Consider the following 16,491-nt stretch of genomic DNA (forward strand, 5'->3'; position numbering starts at 1 on the left):
CACAGCCATTCAATGATTGGTCCCTGTGCTGGCCCCATTGAAAGCAACGGATAGCATTGCGGTCCTCTGCCACAGCTGTGACAGCTGTCGCAGGGGATTCTTTCATCCCCGCGTCCTATCATTACTGAACACAGTGACAGTGCTTTCACAGTGTTCAGTGATGAGGGGACCTTCATGGAGCAGCTACTCCAGTGAACAGGCAAAGTTTCATGTGCTGCACATATGAAACTTTGCCCTTTGACGCGTTTTTCGCTTATACGAGGAGCTCATTTTTTTTTTGCGCATATAGGTGTACAAAAAAATATGCTCGTCTGACCGTGGCCTAAATCTTGACTGTGGGTCGAAATGTTGCTGCTTGATTGTGACAGCTGTGGCACAGAAGCACGATGTTCTCCCAATGCTTTCAATGGGGCTGGCGCTTCGGCAGGCAATTGGCTGTCGGCAAGCCCTGCAGTGATTTTCGGGGAAGGGCTTTAAAGATAAGCCCTTCCCTGAAAATCATTCCTAGAATGTGTAAGAAATAAAAAAATATATATACTCACCTCTCCGCAGCTGCCGGGGCTCAGGCGCATCCAGTCTTCTCCTAAACTGCTGTGAAGTGCTTTCAGCAGGCGGGGATTTAAAGTCCCCGCTGCTGAAAGGGCTGCCTCTGATTGGTCACAGTGCTCAGCCAATCAGAGGCATGTCATTCAAAAGCTGAGTGCTCAGGAGCAACTCAGAGCAGTTTAGGAGAAGATACAGCTGGATGTTCCTGGGCCCTGGCAGCTGCGCAGAGCTGAGTATATATTTTTTCTATTTTTTACACATTCTCGGGATGATTTTCATGGAAGGGCTTATATTTAAAGCCCTTCCCCGAATATCACTGCAGGGACTGCCAACATCTGACTGCCTTCAATGGAGGCGGCTGTAGCGCTGGCTCCAATGAATTCAATGGGATACCATTGCTGTCCTCTTCCACAGCTGTGTCAGAGGATTTCTTAATCTCTGCGGGGAGTCCCCTTGTCACTGGACACAGTGACAATGCTGTCACAGTGTTCAGTGACAAGGGGACTCCCCGCGGAGATGAAGAAATCCTCTGCCACAGCTGTCGCAGCAGAGGATTGTGATCTTCTCTGTATGTCAATGGGACCTTCGCTGTTGCCGCCGGCCCCATTGACCAAAGGTGAAACCCCTGGATGTGGCAGCATCCAGGGGTTTCACATCCAAGGATAGCAGGCAGCATACTTTATGTGCGCATAAATGCAGCTTAGTGCGGTTTTTTTAGCATGATGCCCACTTCGGTCACGCAAATTTTTTTATGCATGCGTTTTGCGCACAAAAATTTGAACATAAAAATGCTCGTTTGACTGAGCCCTTACAGTATGCCTAGTGGTTGACAAACATTATCACATGTTGGTAGTGGATGTTTAACCTTTTATCTGTCAGGTCGGTCTCACATGAACGGATTTGAATTGTGGATTCTGCAATTGCCGTCCACACGTAGGATACGCGGTCCTACGTGGGCATTGAAATGCATTGACTTTCGCCTGTTTGCTCACACTTTCGGTTAGGAATTGTGGATTCTGTGAGCGGAGGAAAAATCGCAGCATGCTCTATTTTACCGTGGATCTATGGATGCGTTCAATCCACAGTGCATACGCGATTACATTACGTATGGACACAAGTTGATAGGAGAGCAGATAACAAATGGTATGAAGAAATACAGGAATTTGTGGGCAGACAATGCAGGACAGAGTCTGGGGAGCAACACCCCCATCCAGACTGCTGTCTGCAACCTCCGCTTGTTCTTCTGGGCTCATCCTCCACAAGAAGAAGGGCTTGTTTTTTTAAAGTAATGTATACTACTTCCAAAATACGTAGTATAAACCAGTCACGCCTAGAGAACAGTATCCCTTCTGAAGGCTCTCACTACGACAGCACAAGAGAATGTCGCCTGGGCGATAGAAGGGTATTTTCAGGGGGTTGGACTACTTTCTGATGTCATTCCCTATTTGCCTTCGTTCTTCCGTGATGATACACTGTCCTTAAATGTACATCTGCGTGGAAAACTACATGCATAAGCGACCATATGCGATCATATGCAGGTCTTCTGCTGTGGATATCTGAATGCGGAATCCGACCCGTTCGTGTAAGCTCGGCCTCAATATTCCAAAATTGGAACAGTGGATTCATACTGTTGCTACCTTGCTTCGGATTGTGATGTAGATCCTTATCAGGCAGGTAAAAGGTTACGTAAATAAAGTGTTATTCACTGCAAGTAAATGAATTCAGTGTCATAGAATAGACATAAAGCAGTTTCAAAATAGTGCCGATTCTTGTGGTTTGGGGGGAGCCATTTCCCTGGTGTGAGCGCTGAAAGCTGTGCTGATAATTTTATAGCTTATAGGGTTAGAAGTAGGTGACAGATTCTCTTAAAGTTCTAGAATATTAACTGACCTAAGCAGTATGTCCTCGTTCAGATTTTAAGATTTTTTTTCTGTCAGCAAATTGTTTACTGCTTTTTATGCCACTGATACTTCTTGTTCTTGATCTTCAGATCATTTAGGGCAAGCATAATTTTTAAAATATGTTTGAGCCTGTAAAAAAAAACATCAAAGTTTCCATGAATTAGAGAGCTAGAGGAATGCTGGCAGAGAAAATGGAATTGTGTTTGTGTGTGTGTGTGTTTTCAGCCCAATTTTACTTCATTTATTTGGTTGTTTGTTAATGAGAATTCCATGAACACAGTTAAACCTACAGGGTTCTAAGTTGATTTGGGGAGGTGATTTGTGGTCTCTGGAAAGAATAAATTCTGTACTTGCCACTGGTTCATTTTCCAGATTGTCCACATCCTAAAAGCATCAGTGTACTGATTTACAGTTTCACTTAAGTACTGTTGAACCAAGAGACTGTGTATTTTGATGCAAATGTGCCAATTTGGCTTGGAATAAGGAAATTTTACTTACGTGGGAGTTCGAGTTAATGCCAGGTCAGAAGTTGCACATTTCTTAAGGTAGTTTTAACATGTATTTCACTTTATGTTTTCCACACATCCTGCTTGGTCATGTTCTATCAATCCTCGTGTGAATGTGATATTTTGATATCTTCCTATTGTCCATTAGTAGTTTTTGAACTTAAAGGGGTTGCCCAGTTTTAGGCTATTGATGGCATATCCTCAGTGAATAATAGATTGGTGATGGTCTTTCATACAGGACCCCTGCCAATTAGCTGTTAACCAGGCCAATGCGCTCTGGCACTGAGTTGATTTCTGCTGGATGCAAATGACTTTGTTCCCACTACAGTGGCCTAGCTTGCAAACTTGGCTTACAATACCAAACTGGGCTACCACAGTGGCTACAGAGCTGTCTACTGCAGAAATCAGCTCAGTACACAAGAGCACCAGTCCAAAGAACAGAGAAAAGCTGATCAGCAGCAGCATTGCATAGTGACAGACCCCCACTGAACTACTACTGATGACTTATCCTAAGGATAGGCTATCAGTAGCTTGCAATTGGACAGTCAGATTAAGCTCTATGTATTTACCTTTTTTATTCAGTGCGTTAAAATTTTAATGTGTTTGTAAAAAGTTTTCTGGCATGCTAATTTTCCCTTCCCTAGTTTTAAATGCAACAAATTTATCAAATGGTGCATGATATTGGTAAATATGGTACATCTTCAAATATATCTAGGGATGTAGAGTTTAGTTTTTAGTTTAGCGATTTTTTTTTTTTAAATGGTGCAATTTTTAAGTCTGTCTAAACCTTACTTCAATAAGACTTGTGGCAAAAATCAATAGTTAATTTTCATAAATTGATTTGCACCAAAAAAGGGGCAACTTACTGCAGAATTCCGATGCAACACCAGTAATAAACGTGTCCCTGTGTATATTCACATGCAACAAATTTGTTGCAGAAATTTCTTTGACTGAAAATCATTTTCATACATCCATAGGATTCTTCTGGCAGTATACATTTCTGCAAGCCCCATTAAGAATAGGATAGTTGCAGACATTTCTGCAACAAATGGAAATAAGTGACTAAATGCACTTAAAGAATTATAATCCTTTAAATATGCAGCTACATTTGACCTTTAGGGCACAGTGCAATTTTACATTTTTGCCTAATTGTATAATAAGAGTGTTATTTTTCATTCATGTTGCTGTGTGAGGACTTGTTTTTTTGCATTCGAAGATGGGGGGTTTTTTCATACCAATTAATTTATAAAGTCATTTTTGCAGCAGATTACAAAAAAAATCAATTCCCAATGTGTTATGTAGGTCACCAAACACTATAAATTATTATCTTTTTTTTTTGTATAAGCAGTTATGATTTTGTGGATACTAAATATCTCAGCTAACTCTTTCATTAAATTTTGCAACTTTTTTAACATTTATGTCAGGAAATAATATTTTTTATATAGCGACAACATATTCTGCAGCACTTTACAAATCAGAGGGTAATGTTTGTTTTGTACAATGGTCCAGCCTTATTTAAAATGAGTAGGGTAGTGCACCTATATAAATCTGTATGAGCCAGTCACCAGCCATTATCTATATATGTACAAATAAGGGTACAAGTGTGGGGGGTAAACTGTGATCAGGTTCTGAGGAAAAATGCAGAAGCAGGATGAATTTGAAAGAGTTAGCTTAGGACATACTTAAAACTGTGGCATTTGGGATCAGCCTCATCACCAAGGGTAGCACATTCCAGAGAACTGGAGCAGCTTGGTGAGAAGAGTGGGAAGCTCAGATTATGGAGGAATTTATTCTGAGATCATTAGCAGAACAGAAAACACGTGTAGGGCAGTAGACATAGACGAGGGATATCCTATAGTGGATGGACAACAAGGCAATGACTTGCACAGGATGGAAGCATCGATGTAGCAGTTGGACAAAAAGATCAGACTAGCTGCTGCGTTCAGGATAAATTGGAAAGGAGAGAGTTTAGTGAGGGGAAGATTGATCAGTAGTAAGTTACAGTAGTCAAGAAGAGAATGGTTCAATGCAACAGTAAGAGCTTTTGTTGTTCCCACAGTAGGAAAAGGTTGGATTCTGGAGAAGTTTTTGAAGTACAGACATGAACGTGCTAATGATTGAATATAGGCAGTAAAAGAAAGCCGGCATGCTGTTTGATAGGGAAATTTGTGGACCGTGAAATCACAAGAAGTTCAGTCTTTGAAAGATTCACTTTCAGTAAGAGAGAGAACATATTAGAGAAAGACAATCACTGATGTTTTGCAATAGTGGATTGGCAATGTCTCAGGAAGACGTGTATAACTGGGTGTCATCAGCATAGAACTAGTACTAAAAGCCAGATCTGCTGATCATTTGCCCAGAAGGGGCTGCGTAGATGTCAAAAAGGAGAGGACCTAACACCGAGCCTTGCGGAACCCCAACAGTAAGGGGAGAGAAGTAGAGCTGGCAAATTTTGTCCTGAATGAGTGCTCAGAGAGCTAGGAGGAAAACCAAGAGAGATGCTTAAGGCTAATAGAGTTGAACATGCTGAAACGTTATTCCATTTTTTTTCTCCTACTAGGTGACTTTTATTTTAAAATTACATTTTTTTTATTAATTATATTGCCTGTGTATTCTGATACATCATAGTCTGTACATATAAAATGCATAGGAATACCTAAGGTATGATCTGACAGGCATTATCTCAGGACTGCACTGGGGGCCCAGGAGTGTCTCTGTAAAGCCTAAGGTCCCAGCTATTGCAATGCAGGTAGTGTTCATGGAGCTGACACAATAAATAGGGGTTAAACAGCTGGGATCATCATTTTTGTGGTGTGCTGTCCTCTTCCACCTGTTTTCCCCTGTCCACCTGCAGATGTTCATACAAGTACAATTGATGAGGTACGAACTAATAAGGATGATAAAAGGACAGGAATCCATTCATGAAATGAATAGTTAAAATTCAATGCAAAAAAAAGATGTTTTTATGGCATACATAAAACTGTAGATGTTAGGAATTAATCTGATTGTCAAGGGTAGCACATTCCAGAGAACTGGTGCAGCACAAAAAAAGTCTTGGAGATGGGAATTGGAAATTAGGATTATGGAGCAGGTTAATCCCTAATCTGTAGAAGAATGATGGGTAGGGTTGAAAGTAATTGGTTTTAATTGAATTGTGTAGTGGATGGGCAACCAGTGCTGTGATTGGCACTAGGTAGAGGCACCAGTGTAGCAGTTGTACAGAAAAATGAACCTGAGTGCTGCATTGAGGGCAGATTGGGGAGGGAAGAGTTTGGACACAAGAAGACCTATTAGAAATGGAAATATTAGGTTTATGTAGATTAGTAGATTATGTAAATACAAGTTCAGCTTTTGAAAAATTTAGTTTCAGATACAGAGAGGACATGATGATGGAGACAGTGAATAATCGCTGGTGTTTTGAAGTAGTGCAGGGGTGATGTCAAATGTACCTTTACAACAGGATGCAACATGACACAAAAATAAGTCAAACTTATTTCTTTTGTCTTGAAGAACAAGATCCAGATAAATCCTGTGTCATTACAATAAAAGTTCATGACAATGGAATGCATCTAATCATAAGCACAGTACATCTTAACAGCTTACAAAAGCTGATGTGAAAAGAAAAGTCTAATTTCTCATTAGAATTCCTATTACTTTACAGTTTTTGACAACAAAAACAGGAATAGATACCAGAAGATGAAACAAGGGAAAGCATTCCTGCACTTTTCATTTGGGAATACTTCCCTTACAACTTTTAAGAGGCCTTTATGTTGTTTGGTGGGGAATAATGAAAGAAGGACATAGCTGCCAATGCTAGCAAAAACTAATAATGTAAGCTGGTATATACCTATCTGAAGTGTACGGATTAAGAGAATACTGAAGAACAAGTTTCACACGGGGCAGGCATAAATGATATCCTGAGTGCTTAGTATCTTAATATCATAGAGTAAAATCTTAATATAGATTTACTTTAATTTGCCCAATCTCTACATTTCTAACTCAAGTTCATTTTAACCTTCAGTGTGTAAATATATTTCATCTGTGAAGTTTAGAAAGGAAGATATGTGTTCCAGTTGCCAAGGTCACATGTGCTAAATCAGTTACTTCACTGTGTTTCATAGGAAATAGCTTCAAGTAAAGTTCTTTAGCAGAATTTACTTCTAGTCATTGAATTTCGATTATCCTTAGTTACTTCACTTTCTTAGCAGTTATTTTACTCACAAGGTAAATGAATTTGTGTTCTCGTTGATGCTTTCTCATGTCTATAGAGATTTATTAGCACAATCAAAAAGGCTCTATAAAAGTTTGTGGACGTAAATTTTTTTGAAGTTGTCAAGATGATAGTCTAAAGCAGTGCTTCATAAACTGTGAGGCACCCTGAAGTTTTGCTGAGGCACAGCTGAGGAGGCTGTTTTCACTGAAGTGATTATAGAAACATAGAAGATTATTAGCAGAAAAAGACCACATGGTCCTCCTGGTCTGCCCTTAATTGTTTCCTTCTTTTTCTCTTAGGAAAGAAATGTTTTTTCCAGTCATGTTTACATTTGCGCACTGTTCATTTTCCAACCACATCTGCTGGAAGTTTGTTCCAAGCATCTTCTACTCTTTCAGTAAAATAATATTTTTGACATTGCTTCTGATCTTCCCCACAACTAATCCCCCTTGTTCTAGTGTTTAGCTTCCTGATAAAATCTCTCCCTCCTGATCCTTATTCAGTATGTTAGGCTGAAGGGAGACAATGTCCATCTAGTTCAGGGTTTCTATCATGTCCCGCTCTCCCTTCTCTCCTACAAGCTATACAAATTAAGTTCTTTAAGTCTTTCCTGATAAGTCTTGGTCTTGAGACATTCCACCATTTTTGTAGCTCGTCTTTAGATTCATTCTATTTTATCAATGTCTTTTCTAGGTGAGATCTTCAGAACTAAGCATTGTACAGTATATCCTCTCTAGTCCTCTCTATGACTGCAGCAATCTATGGTTTAGCAACATAATTCAGCCATTATGAAAGTTAAAAATGTTAAATGTTTTTACACCATTAAAAGCTTGGTCACTTCGAACCATACTTGATTAATCTGGTGCATCTTTGGACTGCCTGGTCTAAATTTACACTGTCTAAACATTAGGGAAGGTTAGTAAATTTGCTTCATTATGTCCAAGAAAAAGTCATGTATGTAATATTCTTTTATTGCTCTTCCCTGCGCAGACTCATGCTTGGTTATTCATGGATGAGCCAATAATATTACAGCATGAGTGAAATGCTTGTTACATGCAGATCCTGTACTCTGCTTTCCTTAAGAGCCATTTACACGGGACGGTTATCACGCAAGATTAGTTCAAACAAGTGTGTAAATGCTCCACGTGCTGAGTGAGGAGTCCATGAGAAAACAGCAAGAAGTCAGTGAGGATGTGCCCGTCTAAACACTCTACATGAGCATTAATACCTTAGCAGTGATGTCACCGCTCGTGCACTCATTTAGCCGTATGTCGCCCTGTCTAAATGAGACATAAGGGCTTAGTCACACGGGCGCATCGGCGCCTGTGTTACTGCAGGAAGGAGACGGACGAACTTCAGGACGGACGTCTCTCTGCAGCATCAGAAAAAAGAACATGTGACCAGCTTCATTGCACTGCGGGGAGTCATCCGTCATGAAGTACGGCTGTCTTCTTCCTGCAGTAAGGGCTCAGTTATCCTGAGTGGCAGATCCCTGCTGATCAACTAATGATGACCTATCCTGATGAAAGGCCGTCAATAGTAAAAGCCTAGAAATAAAAAATTAAATTAAAATGAAATTCTTCATAGTTGTATAGAGAGATAAAACTACCAGTAGGTATTAAAAGAAAAAAAATGTGATGAATCCCACATGTGAACTTTAAAGGAGCATTACTACCCTAAAGGGAACACGTTCTTTTGGCTAAAATTTGTGATGTAAAAATATTAGCTCACAATGCTAAAACACAATAAGTAGAACTGATTGAAAGTTGATAGTGAATGGTTTATAAGTAGTGATGAGCGAGCATACTCGCTAAGGGCAATTGCTCGAGCGAGCATTGTCCTTAGCGAGTACCTGCCCGCTCGAGAGAAAAGGCTCGGCTTGCGGCGGCGGGCAGGGAGCTGCGGGGGAGAGCGGGGAGGAACGGAGGGGAGATCTCTCTCTCCCTCCCCCCCCCCCCGCTCCCCCCTGCTGACTGCCGCAACTCACCGCTCCCCCGCGCCGGCACCCGAACCTTTTCTCTCGAGCGGGCAGGTACTCGCTAAGGACAATGCTCGCTCGAGCAATTGCCCTTAGCGAGTATGCTCGCTCATCTCTATTTATAAGGTACAGTTCAAAGCAAAATTATACTGGCAAAGTTCATGAAACATTAAGGTAAAAGGGAAAGTTCCTTGGTGCAAGCACGGACTTATGACTAACACCTAGGGTGACGTCACATTGTGACATTTTCTTGGCAGACTGTTTGTGCAGGGTGGTTTGCCATTGTCTTCCTCAGTCATCTTTTACCCCCAGCAAGCTGGGTACTCATTTTACCAACCTTGAAAGGATGGAAGGCTGAATTAACCTTGAGCCGGCTACCTGAACCATGCAGGAATTGAACCCGCAACATTCAGGTCATAAGCAAAAGCTTAGGATTGCATTTCTGCTGCCTTAACACTCTGCGCCATACAGGGCTTATTCATGAAACATTAATGTTGGGGATGGCAACCAGATATTAACTAATGATTTTAAAAAATTCAGAATTGATGGCCCATGAAGGCTAGGTAGTTTGAAATAAGATGAATCTGGTAGGAGAATTTAGAGGACAAGATAGTAAAACAATCACTGGATGTAAGGGGGTGATGTACTATAATCTGACATAAAATTAGAGGACGATGAGTCAAAAAATCGAAAGTGTGGATAAGATGAAAATGGGAGGAAGAATTATGGTAGGCAGAGAGGGGTCTAAGAAGGTAAGACAGAGGGGAACTTACCAGGGGATATAGGTGAGGTAAAAGTGGGTCCTGGATGTGTATTGGAGCCCACTACAGGAACGGCATTTTACCTCAGGGATGGGAACCTAAAGCATGGGAACATCTTGAGATCTTTCATCCTAGAGATAGTGGAGCTCTAGCTGTAGGCCTAAGGTTTGCGCCATATCTATGACGACTCAGGTAACTGTAAGACACTTTTTGCTGTCTGTGAACAAAGGACAATCAAGAGACACCCCTCTGCAGAAAGACTGTCTGTATCTGATGCAAAGCCACAGGAGTGCCTAATGAGGGAATGGAGGGGGTAAGTGAGAGTTTGCTGATACAAATAAAGAAGGCAGCAGGGATGCAGAAAAATCATAAATCAGGGGAACAGGGCTAAGTGTGGCTTATACTACCTGAAATGAGCATTTATTAACCTTAGATTGGTATTTTTACATGAATGTTTCATCACTGCAGTGTTTCACTCTGGTGTACATCATCTCCTCGTGACAACATAAAATGTCACCATGTCTACATTATTTCCATAGTGGGTGAAAGACTTCATAAAATTTACAAAGGCAAACCTTGTACTTGGTTGTGACTGAACATACATTCAGCACCACCCATTATGCAGGTAACATTCAATATTATACACTTAGAGAATTCAAAAAGAGAAAAGGCGGTTTTAAATATTTACTAACATGTCACCTGCAAGTCTTTAGCTAAACGAGTTGTTGTAGTGCCCACTGCCTGTTATGGGATCCTAACAATGCATCAAATATGTGGTCTGTATATTGGTGCTAATAACCAGTTATATTTCTGGCCCTGTTAAACAATACATAGTCAGTTACATTGAAGGTATTGCTGTTTATTTGCTGTTATTTAAGCTAGTTAGTGGATGGCTTATTTGTATTTTATTAATAAATTAGTATTTTATTATGTATCGGTATGCGTGTTATGAGCGGATGCTCAAGTATTACATTAGCTACTCCTGGGCCATAATGTACAATCTGTAGTAGCCTCCTACCTAGCCTGTGCTGTTTATGATACTGGTGTATTTTAGGTAGCCGAGTGGCATGAATTAGAACAATTCATATGGGAAAAGTACTGATTAACTTATTAACAGATGACATGCATCCTGGCTCATTTCACATTGCACTTGCTGAACTTCGAAAGAGAGCCATATACTTGGTATGATAAGCTGTACCTTTCCTACACACGTGCATTTATGAAAACATTGTTAGAATCAGGAATCTCTGGATGTCATCCTCAATCTTTTAATATCCTCTAGTAATAAACAGGAATTTCATAATGTTATTGTTACTCGGAATTCAATGGTTTGCATTATCCAGGCTGAATCACAATGCTATTTGTAGAACATGGCAGGAGCATGTTATATATTGCCTGATAAACATGTAATTCATGTTTAATGTTCCACCCATTGACTGCACTATCTGCAAAAAGGACAGCCAAACACTGACTATAAATTTAATGGCTTTGCTTATTTTTACAAACTACAAAATCCATTTTATAATTCCAAGTATTACAACATGCTGGGAGACATAGACTCATTGAAACCAGAGACCAGTTAGTACACGCGGGTCTGTCTACTGGCCATTGGTTTATTGTGTCTGGCTTGTCAGTCTTTAAAGTAACATTTAATTATTTACACCATATAATAGCCCGTTTCCCAAGCGTCCTACATATCCTGTATTGTGCATAATATCAGTTTTATACTAACTACCATGCTCACTATGGCGTTTAGGAAGAAGCAACTTTCTTATTTTTTAACACTAGGGTCATATATCCACATTTAAGAAATAGCAAATAAAACAAAGGTTTAATATGACACAGTTAGTTTCACGATGTTCCTAGCACAGAATGCAGCATTCCAAAAGATGAAATTTCACTCCAGTCCTGGAGGCGCATAACAGCCCTGGCATTCAAAGGGTTAATATTTGGTAATACTTTTTCATCAAGTTAACACGTTCTTGATACACTTACTATTGATTAACTTCATCAATAGTAATTTGACCATTAAAAACAATTCTAGTTACAATCTGGATGTAGATTTTTCAAGTAATCCGGCATTTTGTCTGCTTGCCTTACCTACAGTCAACAATGGGGTTCTTTTTAACCTATGTATAACATCGCAATTGCACTTGTACTTAGGAGAAGAGTCATGCCGATAACATTCCATTTGTCCTTAATTTACCTTTTCTTGTTATTTTATAATCCTAATTGGATCCACAAAGACACGATTTTACCATTTTAACAACATTAGCTTTGCTGACCTTTGTTCAATGGTATTAATATATCTCAGTAAAATGAATCATAGTGATGACTTTAGTGTCAAATATGCAGCAGATGCAAATGGAATTTTGGACTCTGAACTGTTTAATAATACAGCTTTAACAATGATGGATTGTCCCTTCAGAACAAGTGGTCCATTTTGTACAGCTGGCATTAGAAAAGGTTTTAACCTACTTGGTTTTATTAATGTTATTTTTGAATGCTTCTCTGTATAAAGTGAAGCTCGTTTTTCTCATTATGTACGATAACTTTTTTTTTTTCCTTCTGACCATTTAATTCACAAAACAAATTGTATTTATATTTTGTTTAACCCTTTCCAATCCAATGTCTGACCTCTAAAGACATTATGATTTAAGGCTGTATAGCTCCGATGTTAGAAGACATCCATTGGGGTTCTCTTACTGTATATTGCCAGCCTCTCTGCTGTCTGAGCCTAACCAATGTGTCACCTCATGCAGTACTGGCTTTAGCCAGCATATAGCGCTGTTGTATAACAGCAGAAAAAGAGTAAGCCCCCCTAGGAAAACCAGGATACAAATTAGATTGGAAAGGGTTAATAACTATATCAAGATCATATGTGGGCACTAAACCTTTCAAATGCCATCTTATGAATGCAAGGTAGTTGATAAGGTAGCTCACCTTTAGAGTAAATGCATACGGGAAGCATTCTTGTTAAGCTGTGCGGCAGTGCAGCATCTGAACGCTCAATGCTCAGTCGGGCTAAGAGCTGCACATGGCAGTGACAAACAGGTACAGGAGGAACGCCCCTCCTCGGTTCTGCGATACAGCAACACATGGTAGGCAAAGAAGGCTTACATGCAGAAGTAACAGAAAGCTGAGGATGGACACTTCTCTCATAGCTCCAAACCATCCTGCTGTTGCCGCTACATCCCTCTCTCATCCAATCATTCCTCCTAGTTTCTGAGCCATGTATCAAGGCCATGCAGCGCAGCCCACACATGTGACGCAGATAACTAGCGTGTATCCACATATACTTCCCTCTTTGTAGCGGAACAACTGGAGTCACTCTCCCTCCTCACATATCTCCCCAGTTTCCTGGCTCCTCCTTCAAAGAGCCATTCCTCTCTTTTTGGTACCAAGAGCCTAGAAAATCAAGGGGAGAAGTGGCCAGGGTTAGCAGAGACAGGGATAGGGATGTTAAGATGGTGCTGGTTACCCGGCAGATGACCTCGCTACAAGAGGGGTCTATCTCAGCAACTGTAGGACAGTTTGTGGCCACACTAATGCTGAAAACATGCTTACTTTCAGAGAAAACTACGTCATAAAAATCCAATGTGGAATATCATGTGAACATAGAGTACCTAGTATTGAATATGGAATGGTAGAAACTATGAAAGACTTTCAAAACTCCTTGCATGCATAATAATAATTAAATTTCATTATTATTTGTAGAGATGAGCGAGCGTACTCGGAAAAGCACTACTCGCTCGAGTAATTTGCTTTATCCGAGTATCGCTGGGCTCGTCCCTGAAGATTCGGGTGCCGCTGCGGCTGACAGGTGAGTCGCAGCGGGGAGCAGGGGAGAGCCGGCGGGAGAGAGGGAGAGAAAGATCTCCCCTCCGTTCCTCCCCGCTCTCCCCTGCAGCTCCCCGCTCCGTGCCGGCACCCGAATCTTTAGGGACGAGCACAGCGATACTCGGATAAAGCAAATTACTCGAGCGAGTAGTGCTTTTCCGAGTACGCTCGCTCATCTCTAATTATTTGTAGGAAGCAAAAATATTTACAAAGCAGAATAAATGTTTAATTTTGCCATGCTACCTTGAGAAGACTAAATATCCTGCTTTAGAGAAGCAAGTTGGCAGAAATGACCCTTTCAACATGCTGATTTGGTAAAATCATCCTTTCCAGCTACTCTGTTTCATTCTGCTGTGCGTCAGAATGTGGTTTCAGAGAAAGGAACGCCAAATTATGTCCATTTTGTCAGTTACAAAAATGATAAATTAAAGAGGTTGTCTGGTTTGGACAATTTCCTAATCAACATTTTCTAATCAGAGGCTCTCCCCTATTGCTTGGACCCTCAAGGATCAATCTGTGTGGGAATCCTGCTGATACGGTAGCATTCAAATTCCTTTGCAGAGTCACTACAGGGGTAATGAAGCATTGCACATTGCCTGTTGGAATCAATGTGCTGTCCAGGTAATGCATGGATATGCTGAGTCCTTGTATCCGCTCTCTGCTATGGCTAATTGGTGGAGGTCTCAAATAACGGACGCTCAAGGCTGCTGATACACCCAATTCAACTTCAGTGAGTAACGATTAGGGTCAGGAATACAGAACAGTGAGTTGAATGGTATCTAGAAAAGCCTAATGATTTATGTATATCATATGTTACTGAGCAGCTCATTGCATATTTCTTTAAATGATGGTAGGAAATATGCAGAAGATGCACCAAATTTATCACATACATGGTGCATGCCATGTAATGGACTTGACGCATCTTGCTAGAAATGTTAGACACTTTTTCTTACGCCACCTCTTGGTTGGCTTACTTTATACTAATATTTTGAGATAAAATAATAAATGCAATGCATTTTAACCCTTTCCAATCCACTGTCTGACGTCTAAAGACATTATGATTTAAGGCTGTACAGCTCCGATGTTGGAAGACGTCCGTCGGGGTTCTCTTACTGTATATTGCCAGCCTCTCTGCTGTCGGAGCCTATCCAATGTGTCACCTCATGAAGTACTGGCTTTAGCCAGCAGATAGCGCCGTTTTATAACGGCAGAAAAAGAGTAAGCCACTAGGAAAAGCAGGATACAAATTAAATTGGAAAGGGTTAAGACTCCTGTTAGCATTGGCCCCTTTTTTCTTACATCAAAACTGTCTAGTAAGGTGCAAAAATTGCTAAAACACATAATGAATGAGACACGAGCATGTACTCTAGTTGTTTGGCGCAAATTGAGACATTTTGTTTAGTAAATCTTCTCTTTTGTCTTCACCAAGGACCACAAAGAGTACATAGAACTGTCAGGAGATCGATTTGTTTAAATGGTTTGATTAAGCAATACACAGCTGGAGTGGACAGCAGTATTCTGCAGCTGGGAAAAAATGGAAATGTTTATTTTCTTGCTTTGGACATCAGATACTGAAGACGGACCTTTTGGCAGACAACACAACTGAATACTAAAGAGAATGGAATAGATCAGTTCCTACAGTTGTTTGAGAATGGTATTAGAGGGGTTATCCAGATTTTTAAATTTGATGGCCTATCTTTATGCTCCTTTTACACGGGCAATGCCACCTGTTACAAGTACTGTTTGTTGATTAAGCAAGCCGTTCAGCACTTGTTTAATTGCATTTATGTCTCGACTGTGGGACCTTTTTTAATTTGTACGATCATTTTTTCATCCCCCCCTCTCCCATGCAAGTTGCATTATTGTTGGCAGCACACATTATATATGGTTGCAAGCTGACGATGAATGATTAGGTTAGCGTAAAAATGCTATCAACGACAAACTTACAATTTAATGTTCGTGGTGAGATCACTTAATACCTTTGCACTGTACATTTATCCGGAACAATTGTATGTCCTGATTAAAAGGCCATGCATGATAGGCCATCAATATCAAGTTAATGGGTATCTGACTCCCACCACTCCCTACTGATCAATGCTTTAAATGACTCCACATCAGTTATGCCCAGCAGGGTGGCCAAGGGGCCGCATTTGGCACTCATATTCCAGCTGCGCATGCTAAGACTCAGGAAAAAGCCGTTACATGGGTTGCACTGCTTTTGTCAGGTGATGATGGGTTAGCAGTCCTCCATCCAGCATTTTTATGAGATGTCTGTGACATCTTTGTCATTTTCAAAGGTTGTGAATGTATATATGTGTGTGTGCGGAGTGTATGTATAGGCTTGTTTATATAAGTGTATTTGGCCTCTATGTTTCCTATATATGTATACTGATAAAAACAAGAACACATTTAGCAAAATAGGTTTTGCAGAGGTATATTTTCCACTGCTGAGTCCAAACCTGTATTTGGCCCAAGATATATGAAGAAAACACTGATGATGAGGACAGATATATGTGCAAGTTGTATGTGTGGCACTTTGGCGGACTCACATTTAAGTCCCCACCCCTGCCCTACATAACACCAGGTGTTTCGCAATACGGTAGTTATTATGTAGAAAGTTATGCTTATGAAAAAGCTTCCAGCACTCCAGTTTACTGTGATCTCACTTAATTTTTCCTACAAGGAAAGTGTAAGGATATTTACAGTAATTAAAACCATGACACAATTCTGAATACATTTCGTTAGC

At 40.4% G+C, this 16,491-nt stretch overlaps 1 protein-coding gene across 17 annotated transcripts in view; it reads left to right on the top strand.

The window, feature by feature from the left end:
• ABI3BP (ABI family member 3 binding protein) overlaps positions 1-16,491 on the top strand; it is a 292,204-nt gene that overhangs the window by 256,496 nt on the left and 19,217 nt on the right. The gene's annotated exons all lie outside the window — the stretch shown is intronic.

Source organism: Eleutherodactylus coqui, chromosome 1 (assembly GCF_035609145.1).
Source record: "Eleutherodactylus coqui strain aEleCoq1 chromosome 1, aEleCoq1.hap1, whole genome shotgun sequence".
Lineage (NCBI taxonomy): Eukaryota > Metazoa > Chordata > Amphibia > Anura > Eleutherodactylidae > Eleutherodactylus > Eleutherodactylus coqui.